The 10,456-nt window shown below is 41.2% G+C and overlaps 1 pseudogene; it reads right to left on the bottom strand.

Annotated features, from left to right (window-relative positions):
- Positions 1-9,825: 9,825 nt before the first annotated feature.
- LOC118834376 lies at positions 9,826-10,225 on the bottom strand (annotated as a pseudogene).
- Positions 10,226-10,456: the final 231 nt, after the last annotated feature.

The raw sequence follows: 10,456 nt of genomic DNA on the forward strand, positions 1-10,456 counted from the left end.
ATTTCCTCATTGGTCCCTCCACGACCCAGGGTCAGTTTAATTTGCTAAAGGATTTGGCTTCTGTGAACCACAGGCCACTATGAATAGCACTCCTTCTTCTCCCCTGAGAGTCTTCTGCCTGGTCCATGCCACTGACATCATTCATTCATTCATTCATTAAACAAACCTTTATCTCAGTTACCAATTAAAAGCTGGTCAGTCAGCAAGCATTTATTAATCTACACACTTAGGTGCTAGGCACTGTGCTAAGCCTGGGAAGACAAAGGAAAGAAAAAACCCCAGCAATAACCACTCCTAGTCCTCATGGAGCTTACAATTCAATGGAGTAGACAACATGTAAATAAATAGGTACATACCAGATACGTACGGGGTAGATGGAAGTCACTAATAGAATATGATGCATTGCTCCTGATTTAGTTGTTGTCTCATGGAAAGAGAGGAACAGCAGATAGATAGTGTGGGTGTCCATGAAATATTAAAAGCAACAGCAGAAGACCCTTCTATATACAGAAAGACGTGAACAAGGATGGTACAGAATGAAAATGCGCACAGGGGTTATCCACTGGTGGGAATGTCATGCCAATGTACGGCAGAAAGTCAAGATCATTCTCTGTTATCTCAGAGATACGAGATACTTTGTAGTAGATGTAGAAAAACAAGATCTGCCTTAACACACTTCAATTAAGAAAGCTAGGGTGTGGTCTTGTGATGTCATTGGTATAAGGAATTCTCAAGTAAGGAAAGCCTTCCATTGATGAAGGTCAGCACCTTATCAGCAACACAGAGTTGTCTCTAGCACTGAAAAGTTATAATTACTCACCCAGGGTCAGTCAATATGATTTGAATCAGGACTTGAATCCAGGTCTCTAGAGAGTTACTTTGAAGCCAGGTCTCTATCCACTGCATCAAAGGTGTCAGACTCACAGCCAGAACCATGGCTGCAAGTTGTCACAAAACTCAGTCCGAACCAGATTAAAATATAATTGAGAAATGTTTAACAAAATGAATAAAAGCAGTAACACTGATGATGTTAATTTGTGGTTTTCTAAGTCAATATATGGCTGGCTAGAATCTCCTTTCTATTTGAGTTTGATGCCACTCCATTACATAATGAGGCTCTTGAGGACACTGAGGCTCTAGAGATTCCATCTATAAGGGAAGAAAATAGGGCCATAATGGGAATCAGGACCTCGGTTTCATACCTTCATTCAATAGGAACTCTTGCAACAGCCTCTTTTTTGGTCTCCTTGCCTCAACTGTCTCTGAATTCCTGTATATCCTCCATACTGCTGTCAAAGTGATATGATAATAATAATATAGCTAATATTTATAGCATTTTTATGGCTATGAAGTACTTTCCATATATTATCTCATTTGATCCTTAACCCTGGGAGTTAGGTGGAGTTTTCCTTATTTTACAAGTGAGGAAACCAAGTCATTGGTGTTAAGTGACTTGTTCACAGTCATGCAGTGAGAGAATGTCTGAGACAGGATTTGAATGAATTTTGATGACTCTAATTCCAACATTCCATCCATTCTATGACCTTGTGAGCTTCAAAGAGTCAGGAGAATGAGCCACTGGGAGGTCCTAGCATAGGTCCATGCCAGGTTTACCAGCCAGCCTATTTGGACATATTGCCCCATGAAATGGCCTTTGGGATTCAGCCTAGAGGCAGCTGAGATGTAGCAAGGTCTATGCTGTGAAGTTAGCATGCCCAAAGCTAGGTTGAAACTGAGTTACATCTGAGCTTATTTGCCCTGGGGACCAATGTTGTATAGGGGAGAGTGTGCCCCCCAGGTGTTGGAAGGGTGGATGTTTATATTTCATATTTGCAGTATCTTTAAAGTATTATAAAATACTTTGTAAGAGCTAATTGATGTTAATTGGTTAAATGGAACAGGAAGTTAATTACTGGCAGTTATCAGTGGGGGGAACACAACAGAATGGGGTTTGAAATGATAGTAGTAGTGTAGGACACCCTGACACCTCAAGAGTGTCCTGTAACCCTGAGAAGAGATTTAGCCAACCTAACTCTTGAAGAATGAGGCCCAGAGCAATGTGTACACTCTAGATATTACTCCCAGCCATTCTTGCTTGCCACCTCCCATCTCTGTGCCTTCACATTGCAGGACGTTGGCTGTCCCCCATTCGTTGAATGCTAGATCACCTCACCTCTTCCTCAGATCTCTGGCTTACTCAAAGACTAGGCTCAAGCGCCACCTACTGCATTAGTTTTGTCCTGGTCTCTACAGATACTATATACCTTCTCCTCCAAAGTTACCTTGTGTTAGACTTGAATCCTAATCACCTAAAAAACATACATAATGCAATCTTCACGAAGGCAGGAGCTTTGCTCTTCTTCGTATTCTCGGCACGTGACTAACATATAGCAGGCACTTAATAAATGTACATTGTTTGATTGAATAAACGCTTGTTATTTGATATGCCAAGCATTGTGCTGGAAATGCAGAGACAAAAAAAGAAACAGTTCTTATTTTCCAGGAGTTAATCTCCCATTGCCTGGGATGGAGGTGGGCAAACAACATAAACGCAGGTAAGTAAACACACATAAGTCTTTCTGGAACCCCTGAAATCACACTATAGCTATGCACAAGCCCAGGCCTGAAGGGATCTGACTCTTCTGTAGGCAATGGAAAAAGCATCTAGGACAGGCAGATTTGGGGCAGCTTGCAAAAAATGTAGAGGAAAACATCCTCTACATTTTTTGTGGACCTCCTGGAATCCTTTGGCGTGCTGGAGGCCCATAAGTGGCCCACTGTGCAGGTCCGATCTAAGATCTTAGCTAAGGATCTTTGGGTTTGTAATCCAGTGCTTGAAGAGCTGTCTCCAAGCCTGTTTTTTATATGACCAGTACTGAGCTGGGGGAGGTTATACTGGCTTTCAGAAAACTTTTGAATCATACTTTTGTTGTTGTTGAGTCTTTTTCCAGTCATGTCCCACTCTTGGTGACTCCATTTGGAGTTTTCTACCAGAATATCTTTTGCCATTTCCTTCTCCAGCCCATTTTACAGTCGAGGCAACTGAAGCAAACAGGATTAAGTGACTTGCCCAAGGTCACACAGCTAGTAAGTGTCTGATGCTGGATTTGAACTCAGGTCTTTTGACTCAAGCTAGGGGGAGACATGAGGAGATAGGGTAGAACATAGAGAAGTAGTTCTGGTCATCAGATCCTTTCAGAAGCTTTCAGGTGTGTGTTCTGAGGATTAAGCATGGCAGGCCAGCCTCAAAGATGGTCTCCACTTTATGGGACAAAGCATTCAGACTGAGCATATTGAATGACTGTCACTTGAAGAACTAAAGAAACTCTTCAAAAGTGTCTCTTTCCAAGTTCTCCCTTGACATGAATGGTTGTTGCCTGAAGACCATTTTCAATTTGCTGTCTTACTACACTTAAAATTGTTCCTTTAGCCTGCTTTTGCTTTCCATTCACATATAAATCTATGGTTGACCATGAAAGTTATGTGTTAAATGTTTATATATTGGCGGGGTACAGAAAGGGATAACATAATGTGTCAGTGAGTAGCTGAAATTTACACAGGATTTAAGATGGAGCAGAGATTCCAGTCTCTGGCTAATAATTATGGATTATTTTTCTAACTTGGGCATTCAGTAGTTATATTATTATTTAAAAAACTCTATTCAATAAATCTCCCAAAAGGCAAACTCTGAACCGAACCTAGAGTTTCCTTTTTCTCCCCCTGGGGCTGAGTCATAACAAAGTTATTCCTAGAGCAGGTCATTTTGAACTCAGTTTTCTGGAGCTACCTTCTCATTTCTAGAAAGAGAGGGATAAAAACGCCAGGAGCAGAGTGTGATCAGAGTGACCCAACATCAAGCCCCATGGGCAGAGACAGGTATGGTTTAGAAGAATTCTGCTCTGGCCCTGCCAGAAGGGAGGGGAAAGCAAAAATGAGTGAGCACCAGACAACCTACATTCTCTGTGGAGCCCCTGATGGTTTTGTAAATACAAAAAAATAATGTGATGGAGAGAGCGCTAGTCAATGGGGAGATCAGGATAGGTCTTGTATAAGAGGTAACACTTGAATTGAACCTTGAAGGAAGCGATAGATTCTAACCCATCAATCAGTCAATATTTATTAATTACCTACTATGTGCCAAGCACTCTGCTAGGTGCTTACAAGTACAAAGAGCAGAACAAACCTTCCTTACAAGGACCTTACATTCTAATATAGGAGAAAACAAGCATATACAAAAAGACATAAAACAAAAAGTGAAAGGCTTCATGCAGGAGGTAGTTCTTGAAGTTTGTCTTAAAAACAGGTACGGAATTAGAGAGAGGAAGTTTAGTCCAAGAATTGTTTTTGTTGAGTTGTGTCTGACTCTTAGTGACCTGTGGACCATAGCACATCAATACCATCCACGGGCTTTTCTTGGCAAAGATACTCAAGTGGTTTGCCATTTCCTTCTCCAATGGAATGAAGCAAACAGAGGTTAAGTGACTTGCCCAGTCACGTAGCTAGTAAGTGTCTGATGCTAGATTTGAATTCAGGTCTTCCTGACTCCAGGCCCAGTGCTTTATCCAGTGAGCCACCTAGCTGCCTCCAGACATTAGGAACAGCCTATACAAGGTTTTGAGAGATGAAAGGTAATGCACAGGGAATGACACACAAGGTGGTTTGGTTGGAATATAGAACATGTGAAGGAAAGTAATTTGCAATAGGTTTGGAAAAAGTAGACTGGACACCCATTTGTGTAGGGTTTTCAATGCCAAACTGAGGAATCTGCATTTTGTCATAGAACCAACAGAATTTTTCACGCTGGGGAATGTTATATTTAGCAATATCTATTTAGCAGATGGGGCAGTAGATAGTCTGGAGAAGAGAGAAACAGTAGTCCAAGAGACCATTTGGACATCTCTTGCAACAGTCCAGGCTAGAGTTGTCAAGAGCCTGGATGAGTAGAGAGAAGGGATGGATACAAGAGATGATGTGGGGGAAGTATTGATAGTACTTTGAAAATTATTGTAAATGGAGGAGGGATGAGGGAGAGAAAAGAATAGAAAATAACTGAGGTTTTAGAACCAGGTGACTAGAAGATTTTCAACTGAAACAGAGAAGTTGGGAAGAAAGTGGGGGTTTGGGGAAACTAAGTTCTACTGTGGACAATCTGATTTTAAGAGCCTAAGTGACATCAAGTAGAAAACATCCGTTAGGTGATTGGTTGTGAGAGACAAACTCAGGAGAAAAAGACTAGGGTTGGATATATACATCTGGGAGCCATTTGAATAATGGGCATAGAGGGACCCATGACAGCTGATGATATCACCAAAAATAGTGTGGAGAAAGAAGAGAAGAGGGCCTAGGAGAAAGTCTTAAGGGGCACCCATACACATAAATGCACAGGGCACTGAAGCATGACCCAGGAAAAGAGGGCTAGGAAGAGTGAGCATACAGGAAGAAAACCAGGAAAGAGAAGTGTCTGTCATGAATGTCTAGGGAGGAGAAGGTATCTGGGTAAAGGGAGGTAATCAATAGTGCCAAATTACTGCCAAGAAGTCAAGAAAGAAAAGGACTGAGAAAAGAAATCTTATGAACCTATGATTTGGCATTTATATGTAAGGCTCTTCTCATTCTGTTTTCCCCTCCTCCATTCTGTTGTTCAAATAAGGCTGGGATTTGGCCAGAGATGGCAACAGGAAGTGAAGAGAGAGACACAGCTGCAGCAGAGGGGAACTATGCTTCAAGTTTCATTCAGACTATACATTTTCTAGAACTTCTGGCTCCAGACTGATCCTGTTTCTTGGAGGGCTTCCAGGCTTTAGGAGAGCAGAGAGTCATTTGGTGGCCATTTTCTTATCTTATGTATAGGATTCTGGTTATAATGTGCTCTCTTTGCTTATCAATTCTATGCTGAGAGTAAATGTTGTATCAACTATCCAAGTGTGAGTTCGTGATTCCGTGGAGATCCAAGTCCATTATGTCAAAGGCATGGATTAGGGTTCACTGAAATATAGCAACATGACAGAAGGTGAGCTTTATCTAATGGGTATTGGCTCATTGATAAATTCTAACTGGGTAGATCCACAAATCTACAGATCCTTTGGCATTGAGTTGACTCTTTCCCTTAGAGAGATACAGAACTGAGCAAATTAAGGTCACTGACTCTGGGGTGTCCAAAATAGTACTTACTTAAGGCTTCTGCCCAGCTGAGGATGAGCACAGGACAAGCCCCAATCTAGATAGTAGCCATCAATGCCACCTGGTGGTTAAATCAGGGGCTTCACAAAGGACTTAACCTTTTTGTGTGGATTTTTTTTCTTTTTTAAAGTTTAAGAAAAACCTATAGATGTGTAATTCTGTAGACTAACCTTAAACTTTGATTTTGGGGGAAAATTTTGTGATTTTTACAAACAATTTTCTCCTATTGTCCAGGTTAGGATTGTGAGGATCAAGTGAGAAAAATGTTTGTAAAGTACATAGTACAATTCCTGGAACATAGTAGGTGCTTAATAAATGCTTGTCTACCCCCCCTCCTAATCTTATGCTATATAAGATGTATCAGTGTACCTATACATTTTCATTATATAAAAGCATGGTACCTTGAATTTATGCTAATAAGAGTAGAGGGCTGTGTGTGTGTGTGTATGTGTGTGTGTGTGAGTGTGTGTGTACATGTTTCCTAAATAGGTTTGTTATATATATGTATACACACACACACACATGTGCGCATGTGTGTGTGTGTCTAGTTGTCCTGACTTTTGTCCTGCCACTGAACTTTGATGGCTCTGAAAGAGAGAATGAGGCTGACAATTTTGTGCAACTCTGCCTCTCTTAAACCCAATTCACCCAAGACATCACCCCATGATATCATTTGTTCTTTTTGAAATGAAAGACAAACAACAATATATTTGTCTACGTGGATCTAAATGTGACTTGTAGGGAAGCATGAATGTTATTGCTGGAATCTTGCTCACCCTTCTCCAAGGGAGACTTTGATTCCTTCTGGAAGAAGAGGAGAAGATTGGGGTCTTATCTCCCCAGAACTGAGGAGACAGACTAGACAGACTAGAATCTCCCTCTCTCTCTCTCTCTCTCTCTCTCTCTCTCTCTCTCTCTCTCTCTCTCTCTCTCTCTTTCTCCCTACCTGTCTGTCTGTCTCTTTCTCTCTCTATATATATACTCTACCTATCTGTCTATCTATCTGTCTATCTATCTACCTACCTATCATCTATCTATCTATCTATCTATCTATCTATCTAATCTACTCCCTCAGTATTGTTAGTCAAGGAAAAATAAATTTTAGGTTCAAGCTACTTTTCCGAGTCACTATCTCTTAATGGAGAAGGAGTGCTCCAACTATATCCAAAGGCTTGATTCCCTTCCCACCAAATGGTAGTTACACAGACCATCACAAATACTGATTAGGGAATACCCGTTTATCCAAGTGGAGAGTAAACAAAAATCAAAGAAGTAATACGGATGAGAATATACAGGAGAATACAGAGAGTAAACGAACCCTTTCTTTTTCCTTCCTTCCCCTCAGTGAGATATCTCAGCCCAACCAAGAGTGAGAGAATCCTCAGTCTTACTCAAGGGAAAAATTATTAAGAGTTACTAGTGTAGCAAACTAGAAACAGGCGCATGCTCGAGGTGTTAGCTTCTCTACGTGTCAGCTTTTCCTGAAGTCTTTTTGTCCCTCTGGGGTCTTTCCCTGAAGAGAGCCTTGATGCAGCAGTGGCCTCTTTTGAAGCCAGAAACCAGAAGCACCACTCTTCTCTCCTAAGCTTTTGCCAACTCTGTTCCTCATATGGGCATAGAATGTTGGATAATCACCCTTTGCACCAATGATTTCTCTCAGAACAGAGCTTATTTAGGATGACCTAACACTGTCTACATCTTCTTGCTTCACTGTTCTCTTAACAAGCAGCTTCTGAAGCAGTGTCTCCATATGCGGCACCCACTTGGAGGGATCCTCCCCTTTATATTGGTATGCATCAACAAATTTAGTAAAAGCTTCCTGTAAAATTTCTGCAATGCCACCCTGACTCTCTAGCCTTGGAGAGCATCCTAACTAGGTGACCTACCAAGGCAGAAAGATGTTATAGTGTCTGGAGAGCTGCGCTTTGAGTCAGAAAAACATGAATTCTAATCCTTGCCTTTGATCCTTTTAGCTGAGTGACTCTGGGTAAGTCATTTAACCTCCAGAAAACTGAAGCCTCATTTTAAAATCTATAAAATGGGGATAATGATAGCACCTATTCCAGAGGATCCAATGAGATAATTCGCAAAACTTGACGTGCTATATAAATTCAAATTATTGTTGTTATTATAAAGATCAAAGATTTCAGATTTCAGACCTTATATTGTGTCAAAAGCTGGTTTCTTTAATCTGTTGAATAGTCCCCTCTTCTTATTCACTCCAGTCACCTACTGCTGCAGTTCCTCCGTGGTCCTGTCTAGGGCTCAATGGTTCCTCACCAGCCAAATATGGCAACTCTCCTGAGAAGAATTTTAATTTATCACAGTAAAACCTTTACTCTGACTTACATATAGCTTGTTTTGCACTTCCAGATGTCAACTTTTTTTCAAAACAAAATATTGGACAATGTTTTCAAACTGTCTTCTCTTTGCAGGAGTGTCAGAAAGGTCAAAAAAGATGAAGAATGAGAAACGGCCATCATAGTTAGAAATGAAGACATGCTTGGTGACTTTGGAGAGAATAGTTTAAGCTGAATGATGAGGTTGAAGACCAGGCTATAAAGGACCCAGAAGTCAATGAAAGGAAAGGAAGAGGAGGGTAATGAATATAGATAGCTTCCCCGCTAGGATTCTGAATAAAAAAAAGGGAGGAGAGATAAAGTATAATTGATTGAGGTGATGGTTGGATCTAATGAAGGATTATTAAGAATGGAGAAGATTTTGCCATGTTTGTAGGCCACTGTAGATAGATATAAGTGAAGATGAGAGAGAGGGGGGCAATTTGTTGAAGAAGAATAGGAAGAAATGGTACATGTAGAGAGGATGGAATTGATGAGAAAGTCAACCTCTTCCTCATAGTCTGGAGTAAAGTAGGATAGAACAGGGATGGTGTCAAAGGGCTGTGGAATGCGTGGATGGGGAGAAGAGGGAGCTCATGGCAAATAACCTCTTTTTATCAGTTAAGGATGATGTGAGGTCCTCAGTTCAGAAAGTGGGAGGAAGGGGTGGTGTAGGCAGCTTGAGAAGAGTAGAGAAGGTTTGGAATAGTCTTTGTAGAGAGAGGAATAGAGATGAATTAGGAAATAGGAAAAGACTTATTTTCTTTCAGTGAAGGCTAATTTGAAATGTCTACCCAGTCAGAATATTTGTATTAATTTCTCCAGTTCTATCCAATAGCAAGTGTAATGGAGTGGAAAAAGTGGATGATGGGAGTAATTCAGGGTTGGAATTTGGCAGGGTGTGATTGACAATTACCCAAGGTGGGGGATGGGATTTGAGAGTATAGGCTGATGTACAATTGAATTGGTTAAATTCCTACTACCCTCCTCAGCCATGCAAATCCCTCCATACATAGGAACTCTCCAAACCCAGGAGATTAGGAAGGAATGAACAAATCAGGGATGTACTGGTAAATGTTTAACAACTGGATCTTTGGGGAAAAAATGTACACATGACACACTTTTTAAAAACAGCTTATTAATATAGTATTTATTTTTTTCCCTCTGTTGAACCCTGAGCCCATGGCTTTCCCCAGGGCTGCCTGGTAAGATGGAGGGGGAGGTACACACAGGCTGGAAGAGACATGGAAGGACCTGGAGGATGAGGAGGAACATTCAGAAACATTGGGGGATAGAAATGGCTCTATCACACGGTGAAGAGGATGAGGATGGCCACCATCAGACACAAGAGCCCCATGGCCTCAGATGGGACAAAGGCCAAGATGGCATAGGAAAAGAACTGCTGCTTCAGGGAAGGGTTCCTGGCATAACCAATGATGAGACTTCCAAACACAGTCCCAATCACAGTTTCACAGTGGCAGCCCCAGCCTTGATGAATTTGGCTGCTGTGTCAATGTTCCTTGAGATGGCACTAGTTTGGAATTCACATCTGGGGACGATGGACCTGATGCTGCCAAAATGCTGAGGTCCTCATCTGTCCAAACCCCTGGCCATTTTAGTACCACTGCAGAAAACGGTCTACTCAGCGGCTGAGAGCTGTGCCTCACAAGGACAGGGGTAGAGATGAACTTGGCTTAGGTGAACATTCTTAAGGGGTGAGGAGCAAAGCTGAAAAGCTTCTGGCAGAGCATAGGAGAAAGAGAGCCACATGACACACTTTTAAGTGTAGTCTATATTATATTTTTTTAGTTTAAATCATTATTTATTTATTTAATATTTTTAGTTTTCAGCATTACTTTTCACAAGAGTTTGAATTAAAAATTTTCTCCGTATTTCTACCCCCCCCACTCCAAGATGGCATATATGCTGATTGTCCC

Source organism: Trichosurus vulpecula, chromosome 1 (genome assembly GCF_011100635.1).
Source record: "Trichosurus vulpecula isolate mTriVul1 chromosome 1, mTriVul1.pri, whole genome shotgun sequence".
NCBI classification, from domain to species: Eukaryota; Metazoa; Chordata; class Mammalia; order Diprotodontia; family Phalangeridae; genus Trichosurus; species Trichosurus vulpecula.